General features: G+C 35.1%; 1 long non-coding RNA gene across 1 annotated transcript; it reads left to right on the top strand.

Annotated features, from left to right (window-relative positions):
• The first annotated feature begins 543 nt into the window (after positions 1 to 543).
• Positions 544 to 1,866, top strand: LOC113330352. The gene is made up of 2 exons (XR_003350186.1): positions 544 to 1,006; positions 1,172 to 1,866. It is a non-coding gene; the product is annotated as an uncharacterized LOC113330352 (long non-coding RNA).
• Positions 1,867 to 26,138: the final 24,272 nt, after the last annotated feature.

The raw sequence follows: 26,138 nt of genomic DNA, 5'->3' as shown, positions 1-26,138 counted from the left end.
TAGTCTAGATTTGAACACCACAATGTATTAAGCTGCTACGGGCACTAGCCTACTACAAGTTAATTTCGGACTGGAATGTACTTGAGTCCTAACCAAGTCTCACACCGATTAAGGTACAATCGCGTTCCTTATGTCTCTGAATCCCAGCAGGACTCTACGCACTTGATTCCATTAGCTGATCTGTAAGGACCCTCAAGCTCGTCAATGCTTTTAGACTAATCAAGAGACGATTTAGTCGCTTTTGACTCGATTAGTTAATAGACTTTAATTAATAGAAATTAATATAACAACGATCTAGATATGAAACTAGTATCGCTAGATAGAAATCGAAAAGTTATGCGAAGTAGACTACTCGAACGTGTCTTTCGGATACCGGACGAAGAAGATATCATCAATTTAGTGAGAGGGGCAAAATAATCATTTTGCCATTAAACCGACTGGGGCTGCCCTTATCCAATTTAGCGGGTGTTCCATAGTTTTCCCTTGGTCTTATCGGGACTAAATCGAGAAGATAAACTTCGATCTTATTTTTCTGCTTGTTCTTCTTTCTTTCTTTCTTTCTTTCTTTCTTCTCTTCTTTTGTTCTCTCTCTCTTCCTCTCTGCCGATTATCAATTCGAGTGATTTGAGATTGAAATTGTGTGAGTAATTCATAGGGAGTTTAGTAGCTTGATGAATCAAAGGAGTGGGTGAGATGTTGTGGTGGATTGAGCTCGGGAAGGAGGAGTTTGAGTGCTGTTATGAAAGAGAGAACTAGGGTTTTCTATCTGAATCGTTGTTTGAGTTAGGAATTGAGAAATTAGAGATGGGTGTTGATTAATTTGAGGATTAAGATGGAAGTATTGAGTGTGAATCAGAGAATCGAAGATTGGAATTTGAATTAGGGTTATGTTCTTGAGGATTTTGGATAAGAAGGAAATAGATGAAACATGGATAGGACTAGTATTGACCGAATCCGAATCAGTTGGAGGTTGAGCAGCTATGAAGGATTATGGATTGTGTTCAAGGTAATTCTTCTTTAGTAAATTGAATTCTATTAAGATGTGATATCAAATTGAAGTGTTTCTTGTTTTAGTTTTGAATTGAGGAACTGGTAATGTTATTGGATGAATGGAACTATGGAAGTTTTAGATGTGTGTTTAGGTTGCTGATAGAAGGAATGAATGTTACAGGTGATGATGGTTGTATTGAAGACAAATGACACAAATGGGTTCTGAAGCTGGAACTAGTTATTTAGGATTTTTAGCATGTAAGTTAGGCTGCTGTTGAAGATGGTGGTAATATTACTTGGTGGTGCTGAATTGAGTTACCGCTTTATTCCAATGGATTTGGTGGAGGAAGTGTAACTGTGTTACTCTAGCAACTTTGTAGGGAGTGAGTACAGTTTGGAGTTGAAATTGACATGGTTATGATGGGTATGTAATGGTGCTGAAGATGTAGTCAGGTTGTGTTGAATAACGGAGACTAAGTTTATGACTGGATGATACGAGGGGTGAGCTTTTAGAACTCAATTGGAAAATGGGTATTGCAGGTGTTATGAATTGGTTTAGATGAATGAGTTAGGATAGTGTATGAACTGTTGATTGGTGGTAGTTTTGTCAGTCACAGGATATGGAAGAAGTATATGTTGTAGTATGAATGTAATGGGTTATTGTGGGTGTGGTATGTCTTAGTGGATTGGTAGGATCATATCCGATCTTAGATGAAGTTGTCGATTGAAGTATCAAAGGAGCTGTTTGTTTTAGGAAAAGGTGTAGTTTTGTGCAAGTCTGTGAAAGCTTGGGACTACTCTTGTAGGTAAGCTGTATTTGTACGTTGAAGTGAATTATAGAGCTGTCATGAATGAATAATTTGTGTATTGTTGTAACGGTCCGCGGGTTATAGCCCCAAAGGGGTTATAACCCATCTACAAAAAACCCATCCAAACAAAAGTGATACAAAAACCCCAAATATCATAAACTGTCTAAACTACCCTCCTCTAATTCAACCTAAAAGAAACTGAGAAAGAAAACGACCCACTAATTTATTACTTTACAACCTGCGTAACGGACAAAATTTCTTAAAACCTCTGCTCCTCTGTAACTCCTTCAAAAACCAACCCAGAAATCTCATATCTGCTCATCCCTAAACCAAAATCGTTCAAAATCAATCTGTATTCGTCATCATCTTCTCGATTTTACCTTCTTCTCTTATTCTATGGTTGCGTACTTCAACCACTGCTACAAAATCTGACCAAATTTTTTAACCCCAAATGGCGAAGAAACAAAATCAACAGGCGAAAAAGAAAGATGAAAAGCTAAAGAAAATGGCGAAACCATCTCCTAAAGGTAAGAAATCGAATTTGCTTTCAAGTTGATTTCGAGTTTGAATTCAAAAGATTATTATGTTTCATTTGATTTCTGGGTTGGTTTTCTGTTTGCTTTTAGGTTTCATTTCTTAGGTTAGGTTCTATTTTCATTTGGTTACATCGTTTCTTTGGTTTAGGTTTAGGTTTCAGTTTGTTTGATGTAACCAAATGAAAACAGATTTCAATTGTTTGTATATTTGATGCAACCAGATATTTTTTTTTTCTATTTGATGAAACCATATTTCATTTGATGAAACCAAAGTATAATCTGCTTTTTTTATGAAACCGTTCTGGGTTTCATCATTTTACAACCAATTGGTAAATTGGTTCCACCAATTGTTAATCCGTTACATCATAATAATATGGTCTTTTTGATGAAACCATTTTTGGTTTCTTCACTTTTCATTTGTTAGGTTTAGGTCTGCAAGAATGATGTAACAGATTTGCGATGAAACCAGATATCATTTTCTGTTTCTTAATGAAACCCAAAATTGGTTTCATCATTTTTAGTTATTGGTTTACTTCTAGAGTTGTTATTGGCTGTTGATTTGAATTCAAACTGTGGAGATTGGCGCTATGTTACGTGATCTTATGGTTTCATACAAGTTTCAATTATGCTTATGGTTTCATCACTTTGTTCGTGCTTATGGTTTCATCATTACAAGTGTATGTCTTATGGTTTCATCATTATTATTTATTATTCTCTTATGGTTTAATTTTGGTTTCACAATAGGTAAAAAAAGAGATAAGGAACCATACAGGTGCTCATTGCATCATTTGTGCGAGCTAGCAGTGAAAATTAAGGCGTTGATAAAAAACAAGCAACTGCATTTGAAAGCTCTTAAATCATGTCCTTTCTGGCGTTTCTTTGAGCCGTTCTATGATGGCGTAATGAACAAAGATGAGCTCATCAAAAAGACAAAAGCAGTAATAATGTTTTTAAGTACAATTGAAAGCAGACTTGATGGTAAGCTCCCGTATTGTTTCAAATTAGCAAGATCAAGGAAAATGACTTTGCGGACAATTCCAGAACATTTTGCTGTGACTTTTGGTTTCCGAATGGTGAATTATGTAGAAGCAGACGACATTGATGAAGATCTGGTTAAAAAGGTTAACGTCTTTGTGGCTAATTATTTTGCTGGAAATAAAAAGACGAAAAAAACCGATATTGAAAAGCGTATGCTGGAAGCCGCAAATGATGAAACCAGAGCGGATGACTTTGTCAAGTTTTTCGTAATGTTTCTGTTGGTTTCAGTATTTGTCCCTAACAAATGTGGGCAGACTCTCGCAGCAAAGTACTTGTATATGGTGTTTGATATGAACAAGGTGTGCTGGCCGGAAGTCTTCCATGACTATGTACTTGATTCGATAATGACAAACAGAACAGACGTAGAAAATGTTGTTGGTTGTGTAATATACCCTCTGGTAAGTTAAGATTTGTTCTTTTTTTTTCATAAGTTAAGTATTTTTTTTCAATATTGGTTGTTGATTAATAAGCGACTTGTTTTTGATGATTAATTTGAATATTGGTTTGTTTTTTTTTTTGCAGTATTGGTTTGCAGAGATGACAAAGATCGCACAAAGAAAGCATGGGCTAGACAAGTATCTGAGGTTTGCTAGATGGAACCTTAGCAACATTTGTCAACAAGTATTGTCTAACTTCGAGAATCTTGAAGAAAAAACAGAACTTTGGTCTAAGGTAAATATTTACTTAGAAGATTTACTTTTCTGATGGAACCAATTTTGGTTTCATCAAAAATTCTAGCTGAATTTTTGTTTCTTAGATAACTTCGAGGGTTTTATTTGATATTTTTTTTAGACAATATTCGAAATCTTCGAGGGTTTTATTAGATTATTGCTATGAGTTGTTACCATTACTTGTTACCATTAAAAATGTTATGCTTGGTATGTCGTCTGTTTTATTTTAAACGAATTTTGGTAAATATTTTTTTTGTTCAGATTTACTTTTTTGATGAAACCAGTTTTGGATTCATCAAATTTTTTAGCTGAAACCAATTTTTCTTGTGTACTGCAGGAGAATATTGGTCACCGAAAGGGATCATTCTTGCTTCAGTATGACGAATCAGAAATGCGCTTGGCTGATCCCGTAGATGAAGTGGAAATTGTTGTGCCAGATGAAGAAAATGAAGTGCCGGTTAAAGTGCAAGATGAAGAAAATTTTGGTGCTAGCAGGGAAGCTAACTCCTTCAAAGCCAAATACCAATTTGCGTGAGCATTGATTGAAAAGCTTAGGACCAATACTACATATGTTCTTTCTAAAGAAGAAGAATCACTGCTGGAAAAATATGATGCCGAGGACAGGGAACAACAACTGGTACAAAGATAGATTTGATTTTTCTTAGTAACAATTGAATTACTCGCATATATTACAATTTTCTTATACATTTCATCATTTCAAGTTAATGTTTGTTTGATGAATTGGCCAGTTCTTTTTATTCTTTCAGAAGTTTTTTGATTTTTACAGCATTAGGTTTTGACGCAGGAAGATGAAAAATAAAATAACTTAGGTATCTTAATATTGCAGGTGATAACAAGGGATGTTAACATGATAAATCAACAAGAATCTGAACAAGAGCAGGTCATATCTTCTTCGTCGAAGACAGTCACCGATGATGAACAAGAAGGAGATGGTACTGAGTTGACTCCAAATAATATCGAGGATATCAAGGTGGCCGAGCGGGTTGAATCTGAAATGGATAAAGCTACTTCATCGAAGCCAGTCACCGAGGAAGAACAAGAAGGAGATGGTACTGAGTTGAATCCGAATACTATCGAGGACATCAAGGTGGCAGAGCAGGTTGAATCTGAAATGAGCAGAGATTCTTCATCGATGCCAGTCACCAATGATGAACAAGAAGGAGAGGGTACTGAGTTGACTCCAAATACCGTTGAGGATATCAAGGTGGCAGAGCGGGTGGAATCTGAAATGAGCAAAGCTTCTTCGTCGATGTCAGTCACCAATGATGAACAAGAAGGATAGGGTACTGAGTTGACTCCAAATACCGTTGAGGATATCAAGGTGGCAGAGCGGGTGGAATCTGAAATGAGCAAAGCTTCTTCGTCGAAGCAAATTATTGAACAAGAAGAAAACGAAACTCAATTTGTAATTGATGAAGATGTTATCAGGAAAATGGAATACGAATACAATAAGAAAGGTTGTTCGTCGTCAAAGCCAAATGTTGGAAGCGTATACTACTACCCAGCTGTAAAGATGGCGAATGATTTACTTGAGTTAGAGAATGAACAACCTGGATTTGATTTAGGACTGTCGCAGTGTGACAGTCAAGAGAAAGGACAGAGAACTCAGTGCTGCGCAAAGGATGAGTAACATGGTTACAAGAATGAGGGAAGACAGAAGGAATTTGGTTCCACCTATCAGAATGCAGGATTACAACACCAGTGTGAAAAAAGAAGAAAGGTTACAGCTCGTAAGTGCAAGGAGAACAAGAGGTGCAGGAAGTACAGGGGGTGAAGTTGAAACCAGTTGATAACTTGAAGATCTTGAAAGTACTCAACAGAAATGAGAAACCCCTCGTGACCACTTTTTTCAGAAAGAACGAAAATGAAAGGTAAGTGGGAAATAACTGATGTAACCAAGACTGGTTTCATCAAAATTTTGTTCCAAGTTATGCATTGTTTCTCCTTTTTTATCCATCATTGACTAGCTTTTTAAAAAATAAAATTAACAGGTCAACGGCGTGGGAGCATTTAAATCTTCAATTACATATATCGGGGAAGATGATGGATAATTTGATGAGAGAGGGTGACGTCGCAGGAGACATTATAGAGTTCTACATTTTGAAGCTGCAAAACAACATCAAAAAAAATGAGTTGAAACAAGATGGTTCTCCAAAGTACCAGAGAGCTGTGTTTTAAGCACATTTGCCTATGTAAGTTTACTCGAAATTCTTTAATGTAAATTTTTTGGCATAAAAAATAGTTGTGGAAAACAAAAAATGATGTTGTTTATATGGAACAAAGTTTGGTTTCATCAAACTTGCATGTCTGTAACTAATTAAGGAGCTTTTATCTGGTATTTTGTTTCAGACATGTCACTCATTAGGAAAGAAATGTGGTGCTGTAATAGAAGGCTTCATCGACAAAATGGATTATAGCGTGCGGGGTTTTTGTTCGTTCCGTTGCTGACATCACTTGGAGATGTAAACCATTGGACATTGCTTTCTTTGATTTTGAAACCGGGGAATTTTATCACTACAACTCCTTGGCTTCCACGGGAGAGGAATGCAGAAAAAGTGCTGAAAGCATGAAACAACGTATAGTATCAGCATTTGCACAGCACGACGCAAAGCTCCCCTGTGATCAGCAGGCAAGTCAGCCAACAACATACTCTTTGCACAACCCTACATGTTGTGAACAAATAGGGTAAGTTATGTTTGGAAGTTTATAGTTCACATATGCATATGCTTGAAATCATTACATCACTTGTAACCGAATGCTTTACATATAGATACTAATATCAGAACACTCTCAGCTAGTCACTTTGTAACAATTGAGACATTGTTTTGGTTTTTCAGGAACGATTGTGGCCTGCATGTTTGCTATTACATGAAGAGCCTCTTGAAAGGAAACATGTCTACAGATGATATACGAGAAAAGGTGCATAATATGAGACCAAAGTTGGCGTTGAAGATACTCCTTGACAATATAGAATAATACTCGCATGTCGTGCCCGTCCTATTGAACATTCAGTTTTAGTTGAATTTTAAATTACTTTTGAAATGGTTATTGTAATGATGATACTCCTTGACATACAGTTCTCTTGCAGATTCAAGTTTTAGTTGAAGTTTAAAGTACTTGTGAAATGGTTACAGTTATATAAAAAACGATTTCGTGCTATTTCAGTTGTATTTCCTTAAAAGCTTATGTCTACAGAAATATGATGTCTCATTTTTATAAAAACTATCCATAAATGATGTGTCATATATTTGCGGCACCAATAAACAGTAGACAAAACATCATCTACTGTGTTGTCAAAAAATATAGAAGAAAAAGTGACAGTAAAACAATGGTTCCACCAAAATAAGATGAAACCCTTTCTGGTTTCATCAAAAAAATGATGAAACCTGATTCGGTTACACCAAACTATAAAGGCCTGTAAAAATTCTGAAAAACTTAAACTTAATCAAACTTATTATTCTTAGACAAAATATAAAATGAAAACACCTGCAGCATATTAACTTCTAAAACAAAAATATGAAATAGTAAATGAAACACATATTGTAGTCTAGCAAACGAAACTAAGAGTAAAATTCGATGACTTGCAGGAACCACATATTGTAGTCTAGTCGAAATGACTACAAGTTCTCATGAAATCTGACGAGAAGGGCATGTCCGTTTATTATGGGTGGTCAAAACCTTGCAGGAACCACAGGTTCTCATCTTCTTATTGGCAACTGAACCTGTATTAGGAATCCTCTTCTTCTTCGATGGACGTCCTGGTTGTGGTCCATTATTCGGACCAAAAACCATCGATTTCGGCGACACTGTCACGGGCTTTTCGACTGTGGGAACAGGATTGATTGCATGTTTATACGATTCTCGGTAGAACTTTACTGTAAAGTAGTGCTCAACATAATTGTAAGGATCTTCTCCATTCACCATGATGCAACGGACACATGGGCACACGGGAAACCGTCAATACGCCAACGGTTGCAAGAACATGTTCTTTTCAAATCGACAGTCTGTGTTAATGAAGCATGAACTTCAAACACATATTCCGACGACTTGGTGACTTGGTAGTTACATCCATGCATCTTGTTGTCGTGGAGTAGAGCTTCATATTCTGGACATAGAGTTTGACGCCATTTCATTAAGTTAGCAGAGTCCTCGCGACGTTTACACATTTGGTCCATTAGCTTCACCCTGATCTCATCAACCATGATGGCTATAGGCTTCTCTCTCTCAACGACCGAACCATTGAAACTCTCAGCAATATTTGAACACAACCTACCATATCGTCGACCCTTGAAGAAAAAACTTGCCCATTTATCAAGAGGAGCTCTACTTAGATAGTCTTGTAACTTCTGATTTTGAACCTTCCTCAACTTATCCCAATTCTCTGAAAATTCTTTATGAGTAGAAGCATACGCACATTTCTTAAACAGTCCCAATACATATTTGTTATAAACTTTGCAACTCTTTGGTAAGCATGTATTGATATTGCATTCCATATGCCAGTAGCACCAACCATGAAAAGCCTCAGGAAAAACAATAGGAATTTGTGTTACCAATCCAATACCTCGATCACTCACAAAAGTAAGCTTTGGTCGCAAAGGAGAAAGGACTTTCTTCAAATTATCCAAAAACCATTTCCAGTTCGCTTCATTCTCCGATGAAACCACACCATAAGCAAGAGGGAAGATTTTTGTAACATGAACAGAAAGCATAGCACAAGCATAAGATGCGATGAAAACCAAACATAAAAAATGATGAAACCAACATAAAAAAATGATGAAACCAACATAAAAAAATGATAAAAACCTTACCATCATTTCCGGTTAGACCTGTTGCTGCCATCATATGACCAAGGTACTTGCTTTTCAAGTGAGCCGCATCAACGAATAATACAGGATGACAGAAATTGAATCCACGACTACAAGCTTCAAAACAGATAAACATCCTCTGAAATTTATGGGTCCCTTCTTCAACTTCCAAAACCACGTGAGAACCAGGATTGGTTTCAATCAACTTGTTTTTATACCAGTTCAAGAACATAAAATATTTCTCGTTCTCTCCCCATGAAGTATTCAGTGCATGCTTCTTACCTGCGTATGCATAATAACGACTAATGTCAAAGCCGAAGTCTCTCGTAAAAGATTCCATAATATGCTTAGTTTTTCTTATTAGGATCCTGTTTAATTTCATCAATAATCAAGATACTAACTAGTTTCTTCGATATCCGTGGCATGTTACCAAATCCACCAACACAAGTATGGTGATTATTTAGTTCCTTGATAATAAAAGGACTTCCTACAACACATCAACAGACACAGCATATAAATGCTAGTCACATTTCTCCTCTTTGTTCTTATTAGCACAACGTGCACCAATCCTCAACTTCTCATTCCTATATACCGTGTATTCATATCCAGCTGCTGCGTGATACTTCTGTAAATCACAACGAACTTGTTCAACACCTCCCGGAAACAACTGTTCAACTCCTTGAAAAATTTGTAACCAGTGAGCAGACTTCAACGGTTCCTTAATTTTATCTGGAACATCATAATCAATCTGTGGCTTCTCAAAAGGTATAATTCTAGAACTTTGTGGCTGGTCATCAAAATCTATAATTCATGAACTTATTGAACCAGAACTCTCAGCTTTGTGACTTACGAGTAACTCCATAATCCCTTCTTTATTATACATACTAAATAGAGCCAAACATTGAAGATCAAAATCAGAATGAATGACCTTTTGTTGATCATCAACCATGTGAAAAATTTCCATAGAAGGAGGAGAGAATTCACACCAACTTGAGCATATACTAGTCTTCAAATTAGCAAAAGACTCTTGGAGGCCAATACGAAGAGTTAAACAATCTTCTTTGTGACATACAAGTGCGAGAACAGAATCCATAATCTACAGAACAGAATGATGAAACCAAAAAAAATTTCACCATATGTGAATATCAACAACAATTTTATTTTTTTTGAAAACAGTTCCAAAGAGATGGAATCCTTCATAAGAACATCAACAAAAACATAAAAAATCATATGCTAACATCAATTCAGTTTATTCGACAAGAGTGACTAGCAAATTCACACAAACAAAATCAAAAATCAACACAAAAAAGAGAATTGAATACCTGAAAAGTTTATTGATTCCTTGAAGACGAAGATTAATATGAAGACGAAGATGATCAACACGAAGTTGATTGATTGTTCAGCTGGATTCTTCAATTCGAGATTCAATTTCAACTTGAAAAGCGGAAATATGATTTCAGCTAAACTGAATTGCAACCAGATCTCGAATAACGAATTGGATTCTTCTCTTCTTCGAACAACTACGTTTATCTTCTCTTCTTCAAACAACTGAATTGGATTCTTCTACGTATCTCGAATAAACAGATCTCAAAACTTGTAGCTTCTCTTCCGGTTCTTCAATCAAACAAACCTAAAATTGCTCTCTCAATTTTTGAATTGAAATTGGGAGAAGATGATGACGAATCTTTGAATTGAAACGAAAAGAACGAAGAAAACTAGGAAAGAAGAATCACACTTTTTCTGAATCTGATTTGTTCGGTTCAGAGAGAAAAAATCGTTTTTACTTTCTTGTTTCCGCCAAACTTTCTTTTGAAAGTGTTTTTATATGCGGAAGGTTAATTTTGGAATCTAGAAATCAAATAAAAACTGAATTTAAAATTTTTTATTTGAATTGGGGTTTTTGTCCCAGTTTTGTTTGAAACGGTTTTTATTTGTTAAAAATAATTTGACCGGTTTTTTATTATCACTAGTTTGTTCACCTAGGGGTTTTGTCACTAGTTTTGTTGTTGTAATGTATAGAGTTAGGTCAGTTTGGTGTTGAAGTGGTGAGAGAGTTGCAGGTGTAGTAGTGCCTTTGGACTGTGCGAGGGGCTCGGGCCAGAATCTGTTTAGCCAGACAGATGTCTGACTGAGTTGACTCGCCGATTTTCCCTATCTTGACCGAGTTGAGCTTAACCGATTCTTATTTGACTCAGTTGACCATTTTACCAGAATTAGACCTTTGACTCTAGACTTGACTTGACCGTTAGTTGACCTTTGACCGACGTTGACTATTAGTTAACTCTGTTAGACTGGACCTTAGATTAGTGGGCAGGTTTGATGGACTTGGGCTTAAGACTAGTTTTCCATTTTTAATGATTTGGATCCATGATGGTCCAGGTTAGCCTTTGGTTCCTTCTACAAAGTTGTAGGTATTCATAAAACCTATCAAGTGGACTATAGAACCAACCTAATTGAATTAGTAAACCTTTAGATGTGCTATAGATAAATAATGAAAAGGTGTAGAACCATTAGATAGTTCACTTAGTTTATAATTACAGAATTGTATGAGATTATGTTATGAACCTTGTGTGAACCTTTTGGATAATTTCTTAGAGTGCTTGTGTGGTTAACAGTTAGTCTTCATTAACAACTATCGATTCAAAGGACGGACCAAGAGATCGTTTATCTCGAGGTAGGCATGGCTTGTCATCAGATCAGGTGGGAATTTTGTAACCTTTTTGTAATCATTAAGTTACTTTATCTTCGATCATGATGAGTCCTTATTTTCTGTGAGCATGTTGTTTGTAATTGAATGGTATGTTGTGTGATATGCGTTGGGTGGTTCCCCGCGAAGATTGTCTGTGATTCCCCATAGCTCTTTGCTAAATTTAGTAGGGAAATGCTACGTTGTTTGAATATCACTTATTAGCCCGGCTTTACCCCAGATAAATATTATTACATTTTATTGTCTTAAGATAGTAGTACGGCTTTACCCCGGTTAAATAGTATTTATACTACATTTTATTTGGGGATATCACTCCATGCATATTATACTTGATTGTTCAGTCTTAGTAGTATGATTGGGTTACTATGACCTTGACTTAGGAAGAAATTCTAGGTTCATGACTGGATATGGTCATTATTTGGAGACTTCGGTCTACGAATAATGATTGGGCCTTTTGTGAACCTGTTGTGCGGGGTCAGATCATAATAATAAAAACTTTATTATATTCTAGACTTAGGTGGTGGCATTGGGATTTATGAGGTGTACGCATTCCACGTTAATATCTTACGGTACCTGGATTCCTGTTATCAGTTGAGACTGGAGTTATTCCTTGCATCTTCTCATATGTTTAGGTTGTTTAATTCTTTTCTCATAGATCCATCCAGTGGTGGATCTTTCATGGATATTGCCACTATGGACGCAATATCTGGGGAAAAGAGTTGAAGCAATCTCTGCTTCGTGTTGAGTGTAAAAGGTGTTATCTGTTTTCTTCTATTATTTTGTTTTAATTTCATTATCTTTTAGAAATGTGAAGCATGTTAGTGATTACTTCTAGGTTATATGTTTCCATTGGGCACCCCTTTGGGATGATGTGCTCACTCGTTTCCACTTCAGTTTCAATAATCAGAAGAACTGGTGCGCGTGAAAATATATGTTATCGTAGCTTAAAGATTTTCGCGATGTTAAAGATACTATGAATCTCTTATATATCTTTATTTATTTATTTTTTTTGTAAAACAACACATTAATATATTCATATCACAAGAGAGTTCTTTATTTATACAATATCAGAGTGTATGGGTTTGTGTTTGGAATTAGTTTATGAAACAGAGTTTTCTTAAGATCGGTAATATAGGTTTGATGCTTCAATTAGGTTGTTATCCTATTAGATAAGCAGGTGATTAGGTTGGGGCGTCACATGATCACACCCACAACTAAGAGTTGCTACGATCCGAAGTGAAAAAGCGGAAAGTCGAAGACTTACAAACAAATCTGTCTCCCACAGAAAAGTCTATTCTGATAGATAAATCTGTCTCCCACAAAAATACCTATGAAGTTTTGTTGCATCTTTTGATAAATCAAGGTGAACAGGAACCAATTGATAATCCGGTCTTATATTCCCGAAGAACATCCAAGAAATATCAATCACCTCACAATAACTTAATTATATGGTAGTAGAAGAAGTTATTGTGGAATCACAAAGAATGAGACGAAGAGCTTTGTGATTATTGTTTATATCTTATCTATCAGAGATAAATTTCGAGCAAAACTTAGAGAAGAATACGATAGAACAAGTAAGATCAGAACACGCAACTATAGAGAAAATAGTTGGGTCTTGCTTCAGAATCCCAATGAAGTCTTTAAGTCGTTAACCAATAATGGTTTTAGGAAAAACCTAGGTTAAAGAAGAATCGACTCTAGTTGCAACTAGTATCACACATAAGGTGTGGGGATTAGGTTTTCCAGTTGCTAGAGTTCTCCCTTATATAGTCTTCAAATCAGGGTTTGATAGCTTAGAAACAAAGCAATCAATATTCACTATTAGATGAAAACCTGATTTAAGATTCAAGCTAAGTTTGCTTAAAACCAAAGAAATATCTCTCCACCGTTAGATGGTCTTAGCTTGTTACACACAAATGAAATAGATATTTATTTAGATATGGGTAACCGTAACTAAATGTGTATATTGAGTTGGATCAATAATAGTTAACCGAAGTTAGCCATATGAACACTTTTGTATTAACCACATTCATCTAACACTTCTAGATCAAATATGATGATCAATCAAACATGAAAGATAATAAAATGAATCTAATTGTGTTATTCATAGAGTTTTTCAATTGTTTATATTCTCATAAAAGTATACAAGACACAATTGGAACAAAATCGTATTTGATTCATGATTGTACAAAGTACTTATTCAAGAATCAATTCATGAACATTAAGCCACGGTTTGCAAATATTGCGTTCCTTAATATATAAATGTATTTTTTCATGAGTATGAAATCATGCTTAAAATATTTTAGAACTTTCACCAACTAAGTTTGCAAACGGATACTCAAACTTAAGTTCCGGACTTTGGTCTTGCCCGACAGTTCGCAAACGGATATGCATACTATCGTCCCGGACCTAACTCAGGTAGAAATGTTCGCATACTGGTATGCAAACTTGGTTCCTGGACTTTAACAGTTAAAACCGTTTGCATACTAGTATGAAAACTTGGTTTCCGGACCTGAATCATACCACAACAGTTTGCATACTGGTATGCATACAGTATGAAAATGCGGGGGCCTAACAACCACACCCAACAATTCGTTCGGCAATCTGAAAGGACTTACTCCAATATACTTTCTAGAGAATCAACTAGACATTCAAACTAAATCTAGAGTAAAGTATATCAAAGAGATTAATATCTCTAACTCTTAGTTCAATCCGCAATCAGCAAATAGAAATCTGCGAGACCGATTGAATATAAGAGGAGTTACTTGAACGGTACCAAAGACCAATGTTCAAGTGTCAATCAATGTAAATCAATAACCAAAGGTTGGATATTCTAATTGATTGATCTTAGCGCACAACCTGTGATATTTCAATTATATAACAAAATATAATGCGGAAAAGAAACAACACAGACACCAGAATTTTGTTAACGAGGAAACCGCAAATGCAGATAAACCCCGGGACCTAGTCCAGATTGAACACCACACTGTATTAAGCCGCTACAAACTCTAGCCTACTACCAATTAACTTCAGACTGGACTGTAGTTGAACCCTAATCAATCTCAAACTAATTCAAGGTACAGTTGCGTTCCTTACGTCTCTGATCCCAGGAAGATACTACGCACTTGATTCCCTTAGCTGATGTCACCCACAACTAAGAGTTGTTACGATCCAAAGTCAAAGACTTTATAAACAAATCTGTCTCACACTGAAAAGTCTACAGGATTGAATAAATCTGTCTCCCACAGAAATACCCAAGAGTTTTTGTTCCGTCTTTTGATAAATCAAGGTGAACATGAACCAATTGATAAACCAGTCTTATATTCTCGAAGAACAACCTAGTATTATCAATCACCTCACAATAATCTAAATCGTATGATGGCGAAACTAGATATTGTGGAATCACAAACGATGTGACGAAGATTTTTATGATCACGTTTTATCTTGCCTATCGGAAAAATTAATCTCGATCAAATCTTATAGAAGATAATGCTCAAACGATAGAATCGGGCAAGATCAGAACACGCAACTACAAGAGAAATAGTTGGGTATGCCTTCACAATACCAATGAAGTCTTTCAAGTCGTTAACCTACAAGGTTTAGGAAAACCTAAGGTTAAAGAAGAACCGACTCTAGTTTATGAAACTAGTAACACACATGAGGTGTGGGGATTAGTTTTCCCAGTTGCTAGAGTTCTCCTTTATATAGTTTTCAAATCAGGGTTTGCAATCCAAGTTACCTTGGTAACAAAGCATTAAATATTCACCGTTAGATGAAAAACATGATTCAACCAAGCTATCGAACTTAGATTGTTACACACAAATGAAATGTACCCTCATTTTGGTTTATGAACCGTACCCAAACGTGTACATCATGTTGGCTCAACAATAGTTAACCTAAGTTAGCCATATGATAACTTTCATATCAACCATATTCATCTTAACCATAACTAGTTCAAATGACTCAAATGAAACTAGTTAAAGAGACATTCAGTTGCAAAATCATTTTGATTCACTCGAATCAATTCATGAACATTGTAGCCACGGTTTGCAAATATTGCATTCCTTATAATATAACTGTTTAAGTTCATGTACATAACCGATTTTAGAAAGTAACCCACTCAAGTACGCAAACGGGTACGCTTTCTTGAGTAGACGGACTTGAGTTTGGTTACGCCAGTATGCGTACGAGTGCGCATACTACAACATTTTCCAAATTCTAGCAGATTTTTACGGACGTGAACTTTCCGCCGGTATTGTAAAGACCCTCAAGCTCGTCAACGCTATTAGACCAGTCAAGAGACGAGTAAACCGCTAATGACTCAATTAGTTAATTTAGACTCTAATTAATAAGAATTAATCTAACAACGATCTAGATACAAAATTAACACCACAGATAGATCTCAAAAAGTTATGCTAAATAGACTTCTCGAACGTGTCATTCGAATACCGGAGGAAGAAGACATCATCTAATTAGTGAGAGGGGAAAAATAATATTTTTGCCATCAAACAGTTTGGGTCTTCCCTTATCCAATTTAGCGGATGTTCCGTAGTTTTTCGTTGGTCTTATCGGGAGTAAATTGAGAAGATAAACTTCAATCTTATTTTTCTTCTTCTTCATTCTTCTTTCTTTCTTTCTTTCTTTCTTTCTTTCTTTCTTTCTTTCTTTCTTTCTTTATTTCTTTCTTCTCTTGTTCTGTTTTCTATGCCGTTTTTCAATTCGAGTGATTTGAGCTTGAAAGTGTGTGAGTGAGCCATAGGAAGTTTAGTATATCGATGAATCAAAGGAGAAGGTGATGATGTTGCTATCGATTGAGTTTTGGAAGAAGCAGAAAAGGTCAATCTTTATTAACAACGATCCATGCAAGGATAAACCAGTGGATTGTGGATCTCGAGGTAGGCATGGCTTGTCATAAATTCAGGTGGGAACCTATATACCTTTCTTGTGATCATTAAGTTTAACTTCTATCTGGGAACATGATGTGTGTTTGCTAGTTATAATCATATTTGTGTGTAATTGAATGAGTATGTTGTGTAATATGCGTTGTCTATATTTTTCCCGCGAGGGATGCCTGTGTTTCACCACAGTTCCTTGCTAAGTCATTATTAATGGAATTGACAATATTACTTATTAGCAAAATTGGCAATATTACCTACCAATTATTAGTGGTATTTACAATATTACCTATTACGGTATTGGCAATCATATATATACAATATTGATATATGGGGGAAAGTTAGATGTATGCATATTATGCTTGATTGTTAATTTCCAGTATCGCCTTAATAGTAATTTCAGAACCATGATTCTTATACGGTGTGAGGTGCGTGGTTTAGTTCCCCTGCGAGAAGTGTCTGTGTTTTCCAACAGCTTCTCGCTAAGTCATAGTAGCGGAATTTGCCATATTATATATTAGCGGGATTTGCAATATTACTTATAGATTATTAGTGGTATTTACAATATCACTTATTAGTGGTATTGACAATATTATATATACATAGATATCTGGGGGATCTACTTGTATGCACGTTATGCTGGTTGTTGTGTTATGTGCAGATTGTTGGGTGTAAAAGGTGTTTATCATTTTCTTCTACTTTGTAATTCAATTATTTATCCTTCAGTATGATGGTTGTGATTTCTTGAAAGTTATATGTTTACATTGAGCACCTCTTTGGGATGATGTGCTCACTCGTTCCCACTTCAGTTTCAATGATCAGAAGAATTGGTGTGCGTGAAGATATCCGTTTTCGTAGCTTAAAGCTTTTAGCGATGTTAGAGATGTTGTGAATATTTCATATACATGTATTTTTTATTTACTCTTTAAAACAACAGATTAATATATTCATATCACATGAGAGTTTTGTCAATTGTGCAATATCAGAGAGTTTGGGGTTTTGTTATTAGCACTTTACGTAATTATGATTCTTAAAATCGATAATCTAGGATTTATGCTTCAATTAGGTTGTAATCCTTTTATCTAAGCAGGTGATTAGGTTGGGGCGTCACAGGTATGCGTAGTATACTTGCCCAAACATCATTAACCACCAGTATGCGTACGGGTACGCGTACTTCAGGCTCCCGATTTTGGACTTGCACAATAATGTGATTTACACACTATGTTTATATCCAAACATGGTTATATGATTCTAAACTCTTTATTTCAATCATTGAAACTTTCTTAGAGGATGTTATATAGTTGTTATTCACAAACTATTTTTCATCAAAGCAATTTTCAAGTTATTGAAATTATCATAATGAAACATTCCAAGACTTCACCAAATGATTGTATCACACAAACCATGTGGGATGTTACTCGGAAATTTTCATATGATCTTATTCGGACTTCCGTCATGAATGTAAGATGAACTTGGCCGAGGCGAAATCTTGCCAACACATATTCCGAGAAATATATAAGCGAGTTAAACTCAGCTCGAAATCTCAAATGTGTATAATAGAAAACTATATTGTAACACGACTTATGTCTCAATATAGGAGATAGAGTAGAAATAATAGATAAGTTTCAGTCTCCACATACCTTTTGTCGATGAAGTTCCACAAGCTCCCCTTAGTAGTTCTTCGTCTTCAAGAGATGAACGCCGTGAAGTCTAAAGCTCAACTACACAATCTATGTCCTAGTCCAAGACATCTAAATAGGATAGAAATCAAGACTCATAATTTTGATCACTAACATTGACAAACATGCTTGAGATAACAACGCATGCGAGTTCGACCGAGCAATGCTCTAACAATATCCCCCTTTGTCAAATTTAGTGACAAAACTATCAATACATATGGATTATAAAATAAATAAAATTTTTGTAGCTTCTCATACAAATGCTTGATCTCCTTGGCATCTTCAACACGACTCGAAAACTTCTTCACTTCCAAGTACTCCATGATTATAAACGTGTTAAACTCAGCATCATAGTTGTTGAAGATCCGTAGCGATAACAATGAGAAAACAAGTGCTCTCAATCATTGTTATACAGTGTCGTAGTATTATTACACAACATCAAAGTTCAATTGCATCACAACTTTGACAACAATACTATGGTGATATGTATCACTCCCCCTTAGTCAATACATCATCTCCATATGAAAGTAACTCCCCATTACATAATGATCCGTAAACCATATGTATTTGTAGTATGAAACTACACATTAATTCTCCCCCTTATTGTCAATAAAAATTGGCAAATGTACGAAAACTAGTGGGATCCTCATGAAATTTCCATAGAGATTCTTCATGACCAAAAGAGAAAAACATACCAACAAATTTAGATGCAATCATAAAGCCGAAGCTAAATGCATTCATCAAGGAGTTTATAAAGATACAAGATAACCCCTATAATATTCCACAGCCGCACTCCCTACAAAGATTTGGCAATTAATCACAAGTTCAAAAAGAACTCTCCCCCATAAAATGTCATTCCCGAAAGAACAACAAAGGCGACCTTGCTTTTACAAGAAAAGAAGGATTTCTTTGGATATAACCAAATCACATGAAAACATGAATTTGTATCCAAAAATCTAAATTGAATCAACCACAAAGATGATCAATTCAATTGCACATGCTCGACATAAGAAAACTTACGGAGCAACACAATAAATACACAAAGATGTGGATCTTGGGAAGATCAATACTGCGGAGTAAACAAGAATTCACTCTATTTTCCATCACTATTTTCACAATGACATATAATAGACAATTCTTGTAAACAAATGTTCATCCTTTCTTCCATCAATATTTTCATAATGACGTAAAAGGCTTAACTTTTGTTTGTCAAAAGTTCATTCTATCATTTATCAATACTTTTATACCGACATATAATAGAGATAACTTTTGAACAAGTATGGGACAGTCCCAGGTTCACGGACGTAAACAACATATCCCATAAAAATTTGCAACATATAAAATCATAAAGATTAAAATTGCAAAAATCATCTTCCAAAAACTTAGAATTTAAATAAATAAATCTAAAAATATGAAGATGAAAACGTTGGACATAGCTATGTGTACTCACAATAATGGCTATTCCAAACTCTAGTTATTCTTCTAAAACACAAGAAATAAATTATCATAAGAAGATTTACTAGACATTAATGTTAGAGCATAGCCTGGTTGAACCCACCAACCGTTGGTATGTCAAGTTTGGTTTTCATATTTTAGTGAATCAAAACTTATGTTAAGAGTCGCTTGATTATGTACTAGAGTCAACTTCGTATAGGTTAGCTTGAAGGTATTAAGATATGAGACATTACAAGTATTGCGAAGACTTGAAGATGTGAAGAAGCAAGGAGATACAACGACAACAATCATCCTTCCACTTGAGGTTAGTGATATTTGACTTGAACTGTTTCATTCCTAACGTATCTTTCAAGTCGGCATATTGAAAACAAAACAACGAAGCATGTTTGAACTCTAGATAGACATAGTATTAAGGAATACAATACGAGGTTTATTGCTTAACCATTAAGCTTTGTAGATAAGACATCGCCATAATCATTTGAATGCTATTGTGATTATGTATGGGTATGAGGTGAGGATTCATCCTAGGGAACAATGTTTACGTGTGTTCTAAGGAAGTAAATTCATGAACTTGGTTTGTGAATCGAAAAGTAAATCGCAAGGTGTTATTGGTTTTTTTATTCATTGCTTATCTTATGAACAACCAATATGTGTGATTAGTAGAACCGTTCATGACTTGTTTGTGTTCTTGGTAAAACTATTCACAAAGGCCTGACTTATGTATCGGTATGACTTTTATTAGTGAAACCGATCTTAAGTAATCACCTGAGATGGTATGATCGGGTTTGTGATTTTATGTCTGACCAAAAGTGGGAAAAGGGTAACCGATCCTAGTAAGAGGTGCAGTACATCACAAGGGGGAACCGATACTTGTATGAGGTGCAGCAGGTTTATGGCAGAAAGGGGAACCAATCCTATGGACATGTGCAACACGTTTTTAGGCAAAGGGGAACCGATCATATGGACATGTGCAACACATTCAAGTTAGATACCATATATATGTGGGGAACCGATCCTAGTACCTAGTCAACCGAATTTTGGAAAGCTAGTGTGACTATGCACATTACTCACATGGACATAGAAGCGAAACTTGTTTTGGTAGAACCGTTAAACCCATGATTTGTGATTGAATGTTATTTGATCAATCACATAGTTCTTGAAAGTCAGATGAACCAATTCTAAACTTGTTTGAAAGTGTGTAAAATCGGTTTCAAGGTTGTAAGTATGAAAGAGAACTTACAAAGTTAGGATGTCGACATACTTTGAATACGTGATGTGAATGTTTATTATTTAATTGTTCAAAGTTATTCCTTAATAGCTAAGGGAAGAGAATCCCAGGATCGAAACATAAATAAGTTAAGAATCTTTTAATTAAGTGTATTAATTTCATTTTCAGGAAAATAAGAACTAGTAATGTGCATTTACTAATTAAAGATTTTCTGAGAGATTTCGATCATTATTTTTGGACAGAGAATTTACAGGAATTATGGAAACCGAATTTGTGCTTTAATGAATATCTTGAGAATATTTTCGGTTTTTGAATTTTCTTGGTGTCCAAACTTCCTAGTCTATAAATACTTGAAGTTTCCATTTCTAGCAAACTAATCCTTCGTAACAGCAAACTACTTTTTGTTGTTCTGCTACTGATGAATCCGCCTATTCGGAGAGGAGAGTAACCTAATTAGGAGAAATCTCTTACGGCCGCTCAGTTTAAAGTCTTCTTTGGGATTGATAAGCTCTATTAGTACCGTTGGTTGGAAACTAGATAATTGCGGTTTATATTTTGTTTTCATTGATTTGATTGAATAACGGTGGTTGAAATTTGATTGCACCTAGTTTGTTTATGCTTGAGGATCTTCTCTTCTGATATAAGATTCACTCAAACTAGTTCAGAGTTTCGACAGGGATCTTTAGACTGTTTGTAGTTCTAAAGACGTTCTTGTGATAATCCATTGTTAACAGACTCTGTTCTGTGTGTGATTGATCACAAGAGATTCGCATGATTGTGTGCAGGTGTTTATTGAAGATCTAAGAAGATTTGAAGACGAAGAAGATATTGAATATTTCTGATTTGTGGGTTCATAATCTTTGGTGTGCACAATACTTTTTTGGGTAAAAAGAGGATCCAATTAATAATCAGTTTTATCCTTGTGATAGAATTGGATTGATTAATTCAGTAGATCGGAAGCAACAAAATTATTTGGATTAAGAGTGTCGATCGAAAAATCTTAACGATTACTTTGGTAATTGAATATAAGATAGATCTAAGGACCCGACGAAGGAGTTTATGTTAATATAAACAGAAGAGCCTTTGTCCGACTCATATCACTTGGTTGAAGAGAGTTGATACCAAACAGATTTGTTGTTCCTTTATTGTTTGGAATACGAACCAAAGGAATTGTTCCAAGTACGTGACTTATTTATAAGTTGGAGGCGTGGGAACACAGACGGAACTAGGGGAACTATAGGTTTAGTTGCTTGGTCTCAACTATACGAAGTTAGGTGTAATTTTGTGTAGCGGCTTAATCCTGAGAGTATTCAATTCTGGACAAGGTCCCGGAGTTTTTCTGCATTTGGGATTTCCTCGTTAACAAAATATTGCTGTGTCTTTTACTTTTATTTTACGCATTATAATTGTTTTATTATAATTAAAGTAAATTACACAAACGTTAATTCCTATTTACTTGATAAGTGAATCCTATTGTGTTTGGTTAAGTTCGAACCTTTTTTTATCAAGTAAACATACTTCGTTGTATTATTGTCTCGATCTCGTACCCATAGACGATCACACGAAGTGTGAACCGATTAGTTGCACTGTCTCGACTCAGTCCATAGACAATCACTTTCGGAGAAAGGACTTATAGGAAGGAAAAGTTTTAGATTGAGGTATATTTGGGTACCCTCGTCTTTTCAACTGGTATCATAGCAGGGAACACATGAAAAGATCTAACAATATGTGTTTGGTGCGATCTAACCTATAAGAATGAATACAATGGATGATTTAGTTAACGTAATGCCAAGATTAGATGACTCAAAATTGAGTTAACGTAATGCCAAGATTAGATGACTCAAAATTGTTTGAAGGAATGTCACACTGAAATTGTTGAGTCGATTCGATCCAAAAAATTTTGGACATTCGACGAATGTCACTTATACCTTAATCTCACTGAAGATCCTTCTAGCAAGATCGATATAAAACTATTTGAATTTGCAGAAATGAAAAAACAACTCTATGACTTAAATAATAAAATTAAGATATATGTACAAAAGGAAGATGAGTCACTATCTAAAACACTCAAGATCCTTGAGACTCCAGTAGAGTTCATAATGAGGTTGAAGAGTTCCTCAAAGAACTGGACAACTCAAAGAAAAATAATAATTCTAAAGGAAATCAACTCATTCATGAGTATTTAATGAATTATACCTTAGAAGAATATGATATTCTTCAAGAAGACTCTCACTATAACTCCTCAGAAGAATTTTCTCTTGAAGATCTTAATGACTCTGATATAGATTGTGAGCCTAATAAAAACAGTCATGACTTGTCCAGTGAAATTTCATTGACTAACAGTTTCATGAAAACACCTAGTATGTCCAAGTTATCAAAACCCGGACAAATTAATATTGGTCAAGGAACCGATTGTTGGCTATCCCTTATCAAGTTTCGATACTTGGTTATTGGCCCTATTTGAATCCGGATCCACATACAAATACACATTTGTGTTGGTGATACAAACAAAGAAAAGTGGGAATATTTCTTCCTCTATCTTCTTCTACCACAAAGAGACCGCTACAGCAAACAAGGGTTCGAAAACTCTTCACTTGTGATTTTTGCATGTTCGATTCAAGTGGAAATTTTTGCTTCAATCAATCCTAAGTTGCAACAAGAACAAAGGGTTTGTCTCAAATTTCTCCAATTCAATTCAAGCAAGGAGAATCAACACTCAACAAGGCATATCGATTGTAAGTGGATTTTTATCCTCTTTGTTGATTCAATGGCAAATATGGGTAGAAGAAATTTCAATATTGGAGAAAGCTCAAATAGGAATAATATGCTCTACACAACTAGGAACATCAATTATGAAAACATGCCTAGTCTTACCTTTGATGTTAGTTCTAAAAATTACTTTGTGAATAATGAGTGCTTATGAAGTTCAGGTCGATTAAAGAACCCATCATGGAAATGTTATTTGTTAAAGTTTCGTATACGAAATATATGAACTTTGTGAAGCATCGTGAATGGGGTATCATTCATGAAAGTTCTTTCAAGGAAACTCCGGACCTTGTGAAGCTATTTTATGCCAATATGCATGAAATGAACTTTGAAAGTTATACTTTTCGTAATATGATTGGTACAAGGTCATTTGAAGTTAACAAACAAGTTATTTCGGAGTTGATTCTCTATACCTACATAAATAACTTCTTGCCATGTTCGGATGAAAGGTACAGAGTCGACAACAATACCATATCTTCAGTAATTGGCGGAACATGGTCAGGTAACTCCCTTCTTATTCACAATGTTGAATTTCATCTCAAAGTCTTTGGAAAACTAGCTTGTGCAAACCTGTGTCCTAGCAATATGCATAAGACAAAATGGACTAGAGATGTTGCTTAACTTGTATACCATCTTGTCAGAGGAGTCAAAAAATTTGATTTCTGTGGGCTAATGTTCAGACAAATGATCACAATTCGAAGGGTTAAAAGGAGAACTCCTGGCTTTGCTTGTTTGATTACAAGAATATGCAGCTGTTTTGGATTGTCTGGCCAAACGCCAGGGAAAATATTCCAAAGAAATTAGGAGAAGGAATTCTCAACAGAATGAGAGGACAAGTCTTCAATTCTCCTCCTCCTATAAGAGTTGAAGGGGATCCATAAACTCTTAAGAGACGACTACATAGGAAGAATGATTGCATAGTAGAACTAATTGATCATTCTACAAACATCTATACAGATCTTACTGAAGCCTTGAGCGGCATCTTAGACAAGTATCAAGATACTTCTTCGGAAGAGGATACTGACTTGGACATCTCGGATTAGGTCCTATAACTATTATTGTATAATATTATGTATATTATTGTGAGTTCGTCTGGTAAGAAATCTTTTAAAGGATGTATGCCTAGTAAGAAACCTTGTGTAACAATAAGATGGTTTAAGTTTTTAATGCAGAGTTTATGAACTTATTTTGGTTTAATATGCCATTGAGAATTATTGTTGTGGATGTTTATGGGATGTTTGATTTCAATTTTACTATCTTAATATTCGATCTCATATGTTGTGAACCCTTGTGGTTTGGGTGACTTTTTGATTTAGCAGGATTAAGTTCTAGCCCATGTTGTAAGGCTTTATCAAAGAATCATGAGGGGTTCTGATAGAAACAATATGTGAAAAAGTCACAATATGTTGAATCGGTTTTGGTTTAGTATAAAAGCATATGTGTTTCAACAGTTTCAACTTTTGCTTGCAATTGTTAAAACCTATTTTCAACCTTTCTATGGTAAAGGTTGGTTGTTGTTATTATTTAGTTTTGCATAAGGATGACAACATGATGATATTTCGATATCAATTCTCCCTGGATGAAGACGCAAACTTATTGGAGAAGTGGATGCGAAATTTGAGGTAACAATCTTGTTAGTTAATTTTTTTCCTGTTTAAGAAAAGCCTGAGTTTATTTTATATATATTTATTGCTTTTGCTTAACAAAATTTCCGTACAATTGATGTTTATTCCATTATGTGTGTACGGATGTATGTGTGATTCAATTGGTTCCGGTTAAGAAAAACTATTGTTATCTTGCTTTATTGTGTGGTATCAATTGTTTAGGCTTACAAAATTTCGGTGCAATGGCGGTGTTACAATGTCTATGTTGTTTCAATTGCTTCCGATTGAGGTGAATAATTATGCAAGTTGATTTATTTGGTTTGTATGAATTATTTATGGCTTAACGAAATAAAAGGTTTACGGGATGAGCTGTTTAGTCCAATTCGATTCTGGATAAGAGAAACTAAGTTAATTCTGATCTTAGTTAGACTTATCCAAGTGAGGTTTCGGTTATTCAATTCTAATCGAATGCCTTAACAAGAAATACTGGTTACCTAACTTAGTACTTGTCTTGTTTAAAATTGAAAGATCTAAGTTTATGGATAATTAGAACCTAATGAGAAAAATAGAGTTATCTTTATTTTGGTCTTATCGAATAAGCGATTGTTTTTGCACAATCGGTTTAGCAAAGGGATTAAGGTGCTTAGTTGATTTTTGGTTTGCTAAACTAAAATGGAAAAAATTGTTTCAGACAATTGTTTCCTTGGTAACATATTATATTAAAACTATTTGTAGTTTCGGTTTTGATATTGGTTATCAGAACATGGTGTGTCGAACCCTCATGCCTAACTCTACAGGTTACAAGTCTATTTTGAGATTTGTAAGATTCTTTTCATGTTGTCCTTTATTTTTTCGTTTCTTTGTCATTTTGTGACAAAAAGGAGGGAAAATGTATGGAGTAAACAAGTGATGCTGGCATTGATTTTATATTGAT

This window comes from Papaver somniferum, unplaced genomic scaffold, assembly GCF_003573695.1.
Source record: "Papaver somniferum cultivar HN1 unplaced genomic scaffold, ASM357369v1 unplaced-scaffold_118, whole genome shotgun sequence".
Taxonomy (NCBI): Eukaryota; Viridiplantae; Streptophyta; class Magnoliopsida; order Ranunculales; family Papaveraceae; genus Papaver; species Papaver somniferum.
The sequence above is the reverse complement of the archived record's forward strand: the minus strand, read 5'-3'. Positions and strand labels throughout refer to the sequence as shown.